The 11,710-nt window shown below is 37.1% G+C and overlaps 2 long non-coding RNA genes across 3 annotated transcripts; both read left to right on the top strand.

Annotated features, from left to right (window-relative positions):
- Positions 1–528: 528 nt before the first annotated feature.
- LOC128093432 (uncharacterized) lies at positions 529–1,335 on the top strand. The gene is made up of 3 exons (XR_008212460.1): positions 529–1,015; positions 1,073–1,139; positions 1,200–1,335. It is a non-coding gene; the product is annotated as an uncharacterized LOC128093432 (long non-coding RNA).
- Positions 1,336–2,659: 1,324 nt separating this feature from the next.
- On the top strand, positions 2,660–3,472 carry LOC120422537 (uncharacterized). 2 transcript variants are annotated; one of them, XR_008212459.1, is made up of 3 exons: positions 2,660–2,795; positions 2,939–3,206; positions 3,263–3,472. It is a non-coding gene; the product is annotated as an uncharacterized LOC120422537 (long non-coding RNA). The 2 variants fall into 2 exon arrangements; XR_005606147.2 differs by having other exon boundaries at positions 2,749–2,884.
- Positions 3,473–11,710: the final 8,238 nt, after the last annotated feature.

The raw sequence follows: 11,710 nt of genomic DNA, 5'->3' as shown, positions 1-11,710 counted from the left end.
CGTGAGCGAGCACGAGCTACCTGATAAAAACTCACGCTCCAGCTGGAGCGAGCAAGCCTTCCGTGAGCGCTCGCTCATTCGCAACCCTGGTTGAAACCTAGGCTTGTAATTTCAATTTTTATATTTTTTTCCCCTCCCTCGACTTTGGTCAGAGCCGAGGGACATAAACTTCAAAAAATATTTGCAACGGCCTAATCGAACCACGAAAAAAAAAAATCAAAAAAATATATTTTCTTATTTTTTTAACTTTTAACATCAAATTCGAGTTTTGTGATTTAATCAAGTTTGACTGGCTTTCCACATTTCATCATCACCATTTTGGCTGCCATCTTGGATTTGAAAATTCGAAATCACTTTAGTCATACTTACGCTCGAAAATCAAAAATAAGACCAAGAAAAAAAAACTTGATTCGATTATCCAAAGTGATTTTTTTCCAAGGCATTTGCGCGTGGAAATCGAGTCTGGACTGTACAAAATTACGACAATTTTCTGACGATTTTTATAAAATTCCATTCCACACAGAAAAAAAAGTGTAAAATTACCCGACACGGAAACCTTGTTTTAGACGTAAACTCGCTTCATGTAAATTTGAAATCCGATGTAAATGGTTGAATGCCACATAAACACCCATCATGTAAAATGAGATTGTACGTAACCGGTGAATCTCACGTAAATGAAAAAAATGTTAACGAAAACCCACAAATTTGAATGGATGAAAAACATGTAAACTGTGAAAAACATTTAAAAACGTTTCATGTAAATGCTAAAATAGTGTAAAATCCCAAAATTTTCCTTGCTTTTGTGTTTGACAGCTAGCAAAATCAAAACAATTATGAGCTGCCGCGGGTCAGTTCGGTTGCTCGGAAATGTAAGATTCTTTCCGGCGGACCACTGTTATGGTAAAATTGGCAATCTTTACCGATGGTGGGGACACTTTTGGTCGGTGTTCAGAAACCGATTCCTATTTCCGATTGCATGTGAAGGAAATAAGAAACAGAGAACAAGAGAAAATCGGTGAAGAAATATGGTTAAAATGATATTGAAAGTGAAAATTTGATTTGGATGTTGCAGAAATAACTTTGTCAGCACAAGTCCAGAAGTCTTCAAGAAATGTTTCTGGATCTGCTTATTTCAAAAGGTATGGTCAAAAATAAAGCCGGAAAAAAAATTAAATTCTCACCATTCTTTTTCAAAATAGGTTCCGGAAGCTGAAGTGCACTTGCTTGTTTCTTAACGCCGGGATTAAGGATGTTGTCCATTCGCTGCTGATCCGGTTCTATTAGCTAAAGTTGGTTTGTTTACAACGGGAGACCACTCGCTGCCGATCCAAAAACGTCTTTAGCATTACTTGGAAGTGCCATCGTTAAGAATCAACACCAAAACAGGTATGTGGAAACACTAATTTGATTCAGTTTCAATCATCAAATGTTTTTGTCCAGGTGGAAATGGTTTCCAGCAAGTGTTATTTTGACTTTTCTGCGATGGTTGTTGTCTTGGGGGACGACGAGTAACTCCAGGGAATACCTCAGTCCAGAAGCAACGCAGTTGCGCCGTCAAACTTGAACTTTCTTGGGTCCTGGCAGGCTTGGAGGACGTTTTCGGACAGCTGGAACACGAGTCCTTGTTAAGCTTCTCGTGGACAATTACCTGGATTGTGTTGGCGAGGCAGCTAGTAGTGGCTTGACCAAAACTAGTCTTTATGCAGCATGTTTAGTTAGGGCTCTTATTCTTTTTGGTGGTGTCCTCGCTCACGCGTATCGATAATGTCACGGTACACTCCAAACAGGTGAACACCGGTGCCCGAGAGTGATTCACCGAACACGGAAATGCCGTGGAGTTGCAGAAAATTGACTCGAACATAGCGTCCACATTGTTTTCGGCCAGCATAAGCTGTTGGTTTTAGTTTAGGTCAGTATTGCATCTATTTTAAGAAGTATAAAAGTCTTCCAAGAACTTACCAAAGATCGAAATTACTAAAAATTGCACGCTTAGCTTTTTATTTCTTTTTAGTCACTATAAATTTACAAAAACGGTTCTTATTTGCAGGAATTTATAAAAGAAAAATCAGCTTGAACTGAAAACTACAAACATAACTGAATGTAACTTCAAAAACGAAAACAAACAAACTTGGCACGTTGCAGGAGAATGAATTAAAATTGTGACACGTTGTGGAAAAATTTCTCACTAAATTTAGTTTAAACTCATCACTTATTCGGTATTCTTTCAGAAACGTGTAACGCACAAGAACGGTTCATGTCTTGGATAATATAGTTCTGTAACCGGCCACTGTGGGGTGGGTCGAGCGAATATTACACGTTTGTTACAGATCAATAAATTTGCAGTTTAAGTTAGAAACACTTTTGTAATTTTAATTGAAACAATGTAAACACATCAATCGAGTGTACGTACACGAAAAAAGTGAGGTTAAATTTTGTACCGGCCAGCAAAACAAATGGTGTGCTGGTGTGTGTGAGATCGGGCTTAGATAGCTCTATAAAAAAGTTTAATTTAATGCTTAAACGTGTATAAAAAATTAATAACTTCTTGACAGTGTACAAATCCGCCCGTTTCTCTTCCAGCGTGTATGACTTGGTGTAGGATTTGTTTTGGTTTTCCTTTTTTAGTTTTGTGCGCTGCCTACTGCGATCGCGAGTTTGTCGAGCGTTTTGTTTTTGTTTACGCCAGTACTGCAGACGAAAAAACTGGGATTTATCACGTGAAACTTAAAAATTGATTCCGGATAGTGTGGGGTCTCGATTCCAGGGAAAATCAAGGCGTTGCTGTCCAAGGAAGAGTAAGAAACAAAAACAAGTGCCTACTCCTGCGGTATCTTTCGTTTTCACACATCACAGAGTTGTGAAATTAATTTTCGACTTTTTTTTGGTAAGTTGTTTGGCTTGAGCAAGCGTTTTTTTTGTTAATCCTTGAATTCTACAGGTGCTTATTGAAATAGGTCATCGACGAGATTAATCATTAGTTGGATGGTCGACGGAAGTTCCTACCAGGGTTTGCAATTATGAACTTCTTACGATCAACTTCTGGGGAAGTGGTCCGGCCGTCTTCGTGCCAGTTCCTGTTTCGGTTCGAGACGTGCCTTCTGGTATTACAAGTTGAGTCGATTGGCCGGAATGGAGCAAAAACGCATGCACTACGACCCGCAGGCTTCCATTTGACCGGCAGCTCGGTTCTTTTCTGACAGTTTGGGGTAAGTTTGTCAGGCTTCCATTAGCACATTTTTAACCTTTGGATTTGTTTTTTTAGAACCTCCGGAGACATACAAAGACGTTACCAAGATTTCGTCCACGCAACGAGAGGTTGAAGCGGAGCCAGCATCGAACGATACTGCTATTCACAGCTCGTGGAAACGACTCATCGCTCATACGCTCATTTAGATACCAGTTGTCAGCATGGCCACCACGATAATCCTGCCAGGTTGAACTACGGTCAGCAGATGACGTTTCGATTTAAACCGTAAGTTGAAGAAGTAGGGGAAATGTTCATGCATGTGTTTGCAGGGTAAGGATTCTTTCCGATTTCCATTCAATTTGCTGTTTTTCACTATTCAAACAAATTATTTTTCGAAACTTTTAATCTCTGAGCTTTTTATTACACGATTTTAGTTGAAAACACCTTTTTGCTGTAATTGGACGTCAAAGTAGTGATAGGCCAACCTGCCTGATGGAATTACATGCTGTTCCCCTGTTTGTTATTTATAAATACTCTGATAATAGATATGCGAAAAACTATTCAGTTAGAGTAAGCTCACATTTGTTTGAGGGGCGAAAGAAACTTTTATCACTTTACATTTTATCCCGTTGGATTTAGATTTTGGTGTGTTTCTCAAAAGCTTTAACTTGTATTGTTGACAAGCACTTTGCACGCTTTTGTTTTGGATTGTGTTTAAATTAATCCAATACAATACCGTAACCTTGTGTTTCTATGATGCAAACGTGCAATTAAAAATCGCAATGCTTTTGAAAATTACATCAAATCCTAGATTCAACGGGGTAAAAAAAAAATTTACCTTGGGTAAATTTACGTATATTTCATCGGAAATTTACATGTTTTCAAAAGGCTGTTTGTTCGGCACATTTACATCGGATGACATTTAAGTTTACAATAAATTAGATGTAAATTCGCATCATTAATGACGTGCACTTTTGGTACATCATAAATGATGTAAATTTACCCGAATTTTTTTTCTGTGCAATCTCAAATCCTTGATTTTTTTTCCTCCCTCCACCAACTCTACTAACTCTAACATCGGCGCAGCGGAATTTTGGCTGATCCGATTTTTGAATTCAGAAAAAAAATCGTGATTCGATTATCCAAAGTGATTTTTTTCCAATGCATTTGCGCGTGGAAATCGAGTCTGGACTATACAAAATTACGACAATTTTCTGACGATTTTTAAAATTCCATTCCAATCTCATCATCCTTGATTTTTTTTCCTCCCTCCACCAACTCTAACTCTAACATCGCATCGGCGCAGCGGAATTTTGACTGATCCGATTTTTGAATTCACTGAAAACTGGAAACCGTCGCAGAATTTTGAGGATTTTTGATGATGACGTCATATTTTTTTTAGTGGTGGTTTTTTGTTCGTCGATGGATGGCAGCACCGGGACTCGAACTCAGGCTGCTCTTGTACAAAAAGAGATTTCTAGGTTGCGCGCTAACTCATTGCGCCATACGGACGGCTTGAATATTGCAGGAAAAACTCGCTTATAGTTGTGCTCTTTTCTCAAATTCGAGCACCGTGTCTGGGAAGACCGGTTCGAGCCTCTGAAGATGGGGGATGGCGTCGCTATTTATAGACCACGTTTTCCACTTTTTCTCATCGAAACCGACTACTTTATCGACTTCATTTTGCTGGGCGAGATAGGACGCCGTCTATTTTTAGACGATGACTCAGCACTTTTCCACTCTTGCGCTTAAAAAAACCAGGTGGCAGCACGATGTAACGCCACGTCCCGGCAGTCGACTCGGAGAGAGAAGAGAGAGAGAGCGATAGAGAAGGGACTCTCCCAACAACATCAACACCCAAATCTCACAAAACCAACACTGTCTGAGAAGAAGCTAAAAAGTTAAGGTGAAACGGGAAGGCAACGACTCAAGTTTTTAAAAGTATTTTCAAGGAAAATATTGATATTGAAAGTTTATCAGCAGATTTGCAGCGAAATAATGCGACCATCGTTTGCAAAGATTAAAAAAACAACCAAGATCTCAACAGTTTTGATTTTCCGAAAAAAGCGTCGAGCATCCTTTATACCTGTCACATTTAGTCATTAAATTCCAACCTTAGCAAAAGCATAAGTTTTCCCCCACGCCAAGTGCGTACTTCACTCTCAAGGGACTTTCTCTAGTAGTAGAGGGTACTTGCAGCAGTAGTGTCTGTGCAGTGCACAATGGTGCAAAACTTGGCACTGCCAAGTTCGTATAGAGACAATCACAATAGGGGGATGGCGTCGCTATTTTTAGACCACGTTTTCCACTTTTTCTCCATCGAAACCGACTACTTTATCGACTTCATTTTGCTGGGCGAGATAGGACGCCGTCTATTTTTAGACGATGACTCAGCACTTTTCCACTCTTGCACTTAAAAAAACCAGATGGCAGCACGATGTAACGCCACGTCCCTATTACGAGGACGTCGTCGACGACTGTTGTTCGTTCTGCAATCAATGGCAGCCCAGCCTCCCAGCAACGATAGTGTCAAGTGAGTTCCTGCAAGGAGCATTCCATATGATTTTGAGTTTTGAGAGGGGGACCCTTTTGGGGGGAGCTAGAGGTGAGCAGTTTTTTAAGACCTCTGAATATTTTTTTTTTTAATTTTAGGTTTTCTCATAGAACGTGACGAGAAATTGACTGAAAAAAACTTGAATTAACTGATTGGGAAATAGTGTTTGACATCCCTTCATCGCACCTTGGCAAAATTCGCAATGGATTTGCACTTCACTGCGCTGCACAATCTTGAGTGCCTCTCAGGGGATGAGTGCCGGCGACACTCGAAGGATTTGATTCAACCGGGTGGTGGCCATAATGGGTGCTTCAGGAGTAGAGGGCACTTGATCTCATAATTACTTGCCCAGAAATTGAGTGACAAATAATTGTCCACAGACCGATCGTTGATTGCCGACTGTTTATGCGCAAAATAAATTGATTTAAGCGCTGCTCTTTGAAACGAAGAAAAACCTCTCAGCTTTGAAATTGATCCAATTTGTGAAAATTCCCGCTCGTTTCCGAAGCCACTTATGTCGAGACCGATCTTCAGTGCCAGTCGTCTTTCCAAAGAAGAACATAACAGTCTCAAACAATCTTCAAGATCTGCTCTCCTCTTGCGCTGTATCGACTCAAGCAGCAGCATCTTACGCCAGAAGCCAAACTATCATCAGTGTAGCATTTCTGCCCCCCAAAATTGCACCCAGTCATGCTTTTTTTCCTTCTTGAAGAGTGAACAACAACGATGCGAATTGCATTTATTTCAAGGTAGAGAGAACCACAAAGGAATAAAACGAGTGCGGGGGGCCCATCCTTTTCAATGTCGTAAACCAATTTGTGGGAGCGAGCAGAATAAGGAAAACAGTTTTCCTTTTAGCTCTGTGTTGTGTGGTGCCATTGTTTTGCTTTTCCTTTCACGATGTGACTGATGGCTGGCTGGCTGACGGGGGAGGTATTCAAAGATATTTCCGGAAGCTGAAAATTTAATATTCCGTCAAGTTGATGAGTGGACGGAGGGAAAATGTTTGAAAATCTGCCAAGTGGACGCGCGAAAAAAAAAAACTCAACAAGAAGGAAATATAAAACGTAATCATTTCGGTTGAAGAATTTCCGAAGAACCGTTCAAAGAATGGCCACAGGGCAAGGGCCATAATAGAAGCTGCGTACCGAAAGGTGGAGCAATGTTTGAGCATAATTGGGCGGAAAATTTGCGTCTTTTAGTGGGCTGCAGCCATTTTCGGGAAGTTGTGAGATTTCATGTTGCTTCTTCCACCAGGAATCAAAATTTGACAAATTATCTAGGCAAAACAAAAAATTGCTAGGTTGGTTTTGAACATGACTAAACATTTTGCTGAACTAGCTAAAAGAGAGGCTAATTTAAGTCTTTTTTTTTTTTGTTTAGTTGTACAGTTCAGACTCGATTATCCGAAGGCCTCGGAAAAATTTCACTTCGGATAATCGAATCACGCAGAGGCGTCGCGTCCACCTGTTCAACCTGTTCATAGGACAGGTGATCATTTTGATTTATTTCTGAAGAAAGAATTAAAATATGTTCATCAAAATAATTGAACGAACATGCAAACTCTTCTTGGAATTATGGAACAGCCAAGCGCATTCGTATCCATAGAACTCTCAATGAAAAACTAACGCGCACTGAAAATCCTCCCAAGCAGCCGCCAACCTGTTCGGATTTCTCCATGCACGAGTTCCCATACAACGCTTCCAAAAATACACAGAAAGCCCGCCCTATTTGTACACGCTGGACGGTATGAATGTGGTAGTTCAGGGTGTGCATGAAAGCTTTTGGACAGTCGACATAAAAGCGCGCGAGCCGAGACACGAGAAAAGTTCAAAGAGAGAGAGAAAGCTCCATATTTTGCTCTCTCCCTGCTCGTCGACATAAAAGCGCGCGAGCCGAGCGCTTTTATGTCGACTGTCCAAAAGCTTTCATGCACACCCTGAACTACCACATTCATACCGTCCAGCGTGTACAAATAGGGCGGGCTTTCTGTGTATTTTTGGAAGCGTTGTATGGGAACTCGTGCATGGAGAAATCCGAACAGGTTGGCGGCTGCTTGGGAGGATTTTCAGTGCGCGTTAGTTTTTCATTGAGAGTTCTATGGATACGAATGCGTTTGGCTGTTCCATAATTCAAGACGATTTGGCGTGTTTGCTCAAATATTTTAGTAAAACTTTTTTAATTGTTATAAATAGTTGCTTCCAAAAAGCGTTTTTAACTGAAATAAAGTAATAAATAGCTCTGTTGCAAAATAATTTGGAAGAAAATAGAACGAAATCTTTAACCTAAATAAGCTGTCGTAATAATGTCTACTTGGTTTGAATTCTTGAGTTTTGATCGTGTAATTTTTTCGGAAAATTTTATAAAGTGATTTTTTTTATTTTATTTTATGGATTTATATTGAGATATGAGATGCAGTAAAATAACAAAAAATCTCAGACTTTTTATACTTAACCAAGGCAATTATTTTTTATTTGTGGCTATCAATTCAAAATGTGTTATATGCTTGAAAAGCCCATTTTGAAAATCAAGGAAAAAATAAAGGTTAAACGTCCAATCGATTGCACGAGTTTTTGTTAAATGAAAAAATTAATTTTCATCGATATTATTTTTTTTCCGTCTAGTTTTTTAGGGAAATTTTGAAGAGAAACGTAAAATACAATTTTGTATGGCCTAATTGTTTTGGTCAGGAAACTAGAGCACGTGATTTCAGGATTAGAATGGTCAACATCCGGAATGTTTGCTTAGTGAGATTTGAAAATAATGAATAATTTTTGCTCTAATCTAATCCAATGGAACATAAGAGAAGTTATTCTAAAGAAAACTCCAGGGAAAAACTTGTGGTTGGATTACGCTTCATTTTTGAGTTGTGATTTAGTTTTTTTATATTTACAAAACAAGCTAATTATAGAAAACTACAATGTTAAAAGCATTTCAATTTTACACTTCTTAAAGGATGATCATTGCGGTAATTTGAAAAAGTTACTATTTCAATAAAAATCATGTGATCAACAATTCTCATAACAATATTGCTAAGATCATCTAATTTCTCTTTATTATGCATAAAAGATATTTTTTAAATATAATTGAGCTAAAAAAACTTGAAAATTACTGAAAAGATTGTTTGAACAGGTAAACATTTTGGCCACGCGTCGCCTCCAATCACGAAAAAAATTATGTCCCATAAACTACTCTAAAATGATAAAGAATTTTTAAATCCAAGATGGCGGCCAAAATGCCAATCAAATATTCAAATGTGACTAAAATGGGGTTGCAGAACTCGAATTTGTTGTTAAAAGTATAAAAATAAAAAAATATGATTTTTTTTGGGCGTAATTCGATTTTCCGGTTCAAAGATTTAGTCTGCCAAGCATTTGTTTTATCTGTCTTGGGCAGTATTACTTTCATTGATTACTACACAAAAAAAAAGCTAAAAGAGCTTGAAACATGATACACGTTTCTGCTGGGATGAAATGAAACATTGCAGCAATCTTGTTCACAAACAGCCCAGACAGAGGAAAGGAGTTGACTCCACCATCAGGCAAGAACGATGTGCTTTTAGTGCGGCGAGAAAGGTTCGGGTTGAACTAAAGAACACAAGACTGAGAATCCAAGCATCTCAAACTGTGGGATGTGGGAAAATTCAATAAAACTATTCGTTTCTGCCTTCTTTTCTTCCCCCTTTCTTGGCGTAATGTGAGAGTCTTTCTCGGAAGAAAGTGCCACAAAAGTACACACAAACCACATGTAACATGGCTGTGTTTGGACGAATTTCGCCACGCAAGACACAACTCGCCAAACAAGTCGACGCCAATAAAGTTGCGGAAATTGTGCCGAAAAGTCCGAAAGCCCCCAGATTTTGTCACGCCACATCTCGGACGGAACTTTCCATGCTGGGTGTCGACCATTTTTTGCTTTGCTTGAAACACAGCAAACAATAGGGGGATGGCGTCGCTATTTTTAGACCACTTTTTCCACTTTTTCTCATCGAAACCGACTACTTTATCGACTTCATTTTGCTGGGCGAGATAGGACGCCGTCTATTTTTAGACGATGACTCAGCACTTTTCCACTCTTGCACCTCAAAAAACCAGGTGGCAGCACGATGTAACGCCACGTCCCTATTCGATGGTAAATTTGCAGTCAAAATTATGTACAATTTTTCTACACTAACAAAAAGTTACAATCAACGGGATTCAAACCCAGTACTCATGGAGAGTACTGGCGCCTTAGCAATCTCGGCTATCAGCTTGCCATGTAGGTTTCCCATACTGATCGGTTACATGTAATTGGGTGTAATATTACATAAAATGAAATAAAAGAGAAAGAGAAATATAGCGTTGCTTCAAACAATTTAATTTTCAATAGTGCGTGCGTTTATACTAATAACGACTAGTTTTACAGCACGGCCCATAAATATTCGCTGCAAGCAGCGGGAAAGAAGAACGAACCTTGCCGTTACACAAAAGGATGAAATTTATTAAATAATTCCAGCGCGTAAAACCAGTGAACCCCACACAGAATGCAGTTTTCTTTCGGCGGGGGTCCCTTTTTCAGCAAGAGCTAAACCTTAACCGGCAAAACCAATAGAGCAGGGAAACGTTCCGTGTGTGTGTGTGTTTGTGTCTGCTGCTGCTGCTGTTTAATTTATTGCAGATTAAACGGGGCAGACCACCACCACATTCAGTGGATGTGTGCAAGTAGCTCAGCTGGTGGTGGTGAAGGCTTCGCGGAAAGTTCTTATGCCTCGTTGTGGAGACGGTGTTTGAAAAAGGAGATTTTTCTAAAAAAGCAATTTTGTCAATTTGTCAATTTTGTCAATTTTGTTAATTTTGTCAATTTTGTCAATATTCTAAAATTGTCAATTTTATAAGTTTTGTAAATTTTGTCAATTTTGTCAATTTTCTGAATATTCTCAATATTCTCAATTTTCTAAATTTTCTAAATTTTCTAAATTTTCTAAATTTTCTAAATTTTCTAAATTTTCTAAATTTTCTAAATTTTCTAAATTTTCTAAATTTTCTAAATTTTCTAAATTTTCTAAATTTTCTAAATTTTCTAAATTTTCTAAATTTTCTAAATTTTCTAAATTTTCTAAATTTTCTAAATTTTCTAAATTTTCTAAATTTTCTAAATTTTCTAAATTTTCTAAATTTTCTAAATTTTCTAAATTTTCTAAATTTTCTAAATTTTCTAAATTTTCTAAATTTTCTAAATTTTCTAAATTTTCTAAATTTTCTAAATTTTCTAAATTTTCTAAATTTTCTAAATTTTCTAAATTTTCTAAATTTTCTAAATTTTCTAAATTTTCTAAATTTTCTAAATTTTCTAAATTTTCTAAATTTTCTAAATTTTCTAAATTTTCTAAATTTTCTAAATTTTCTAAATTTTTTAAATTTTCTAAATTTTCTAAATTTTCTAAATTTTCTAAATTTTCTAAATTTTCTAAATTTTCTAAATTTTCTAAATTTTCTAAATTTTCTAAATCTTCTGAATTTTCTAAATTTTGTCAATTTTGTCAATTTTGTCAATTTTGTCAATTTTGTCAATTTTGTCAATTTTTTCAATTTTGTCAATTTTGTCAATTTTGTCAATTTTGTCAATTTTGTCAATTTTGTCAATTTTGTCAATTTTGTCAATTTTGTCAATTTTGTCAATTTTGTCAATTTTGTCAATTTTGTCAATTTTGTCAATTTTGTCAATTTTGTCAATTTTGTCAATTTTGTCAATTTTGTCAATTTTGTCAATTTTGTCAATTTTGTCAATTTTGTCAATTTTGTCAATTTTGTCAATTTTGTCAATTTTGTCAATTTTGTCAATTTTGTCAATTTTGTCAATTTTGTCAATTTTGTCAATTTTGTCAATTTTGTCAATTTTGTCAATTTTGTCAATTTTGTCAATTTTGTCAATTTTGTCAATTTTGTCAATTTTGTCAATTTTGTCAATTTTGTCAATTTTGTCAATTTTGT

The sequence above is a fragment of the Culex pipiens genome, chromosome 1 (assembly GCF_016801865.2).
Source record: "Culex pipiens pallens isolate TS chromosome 1, TS_CPP_V2, whole genome shotgun sequence".
Lineage (NCBI taxonomy): Eukaryota > Metazoa > Arthropoda > Insecta > Diptera > Culicidae > Culex > Culex pipiens.
Note: the sequence above shows the minus strand (reverse complement) of the source record. Positions and strands in the feature narration are given on the sequence as shown.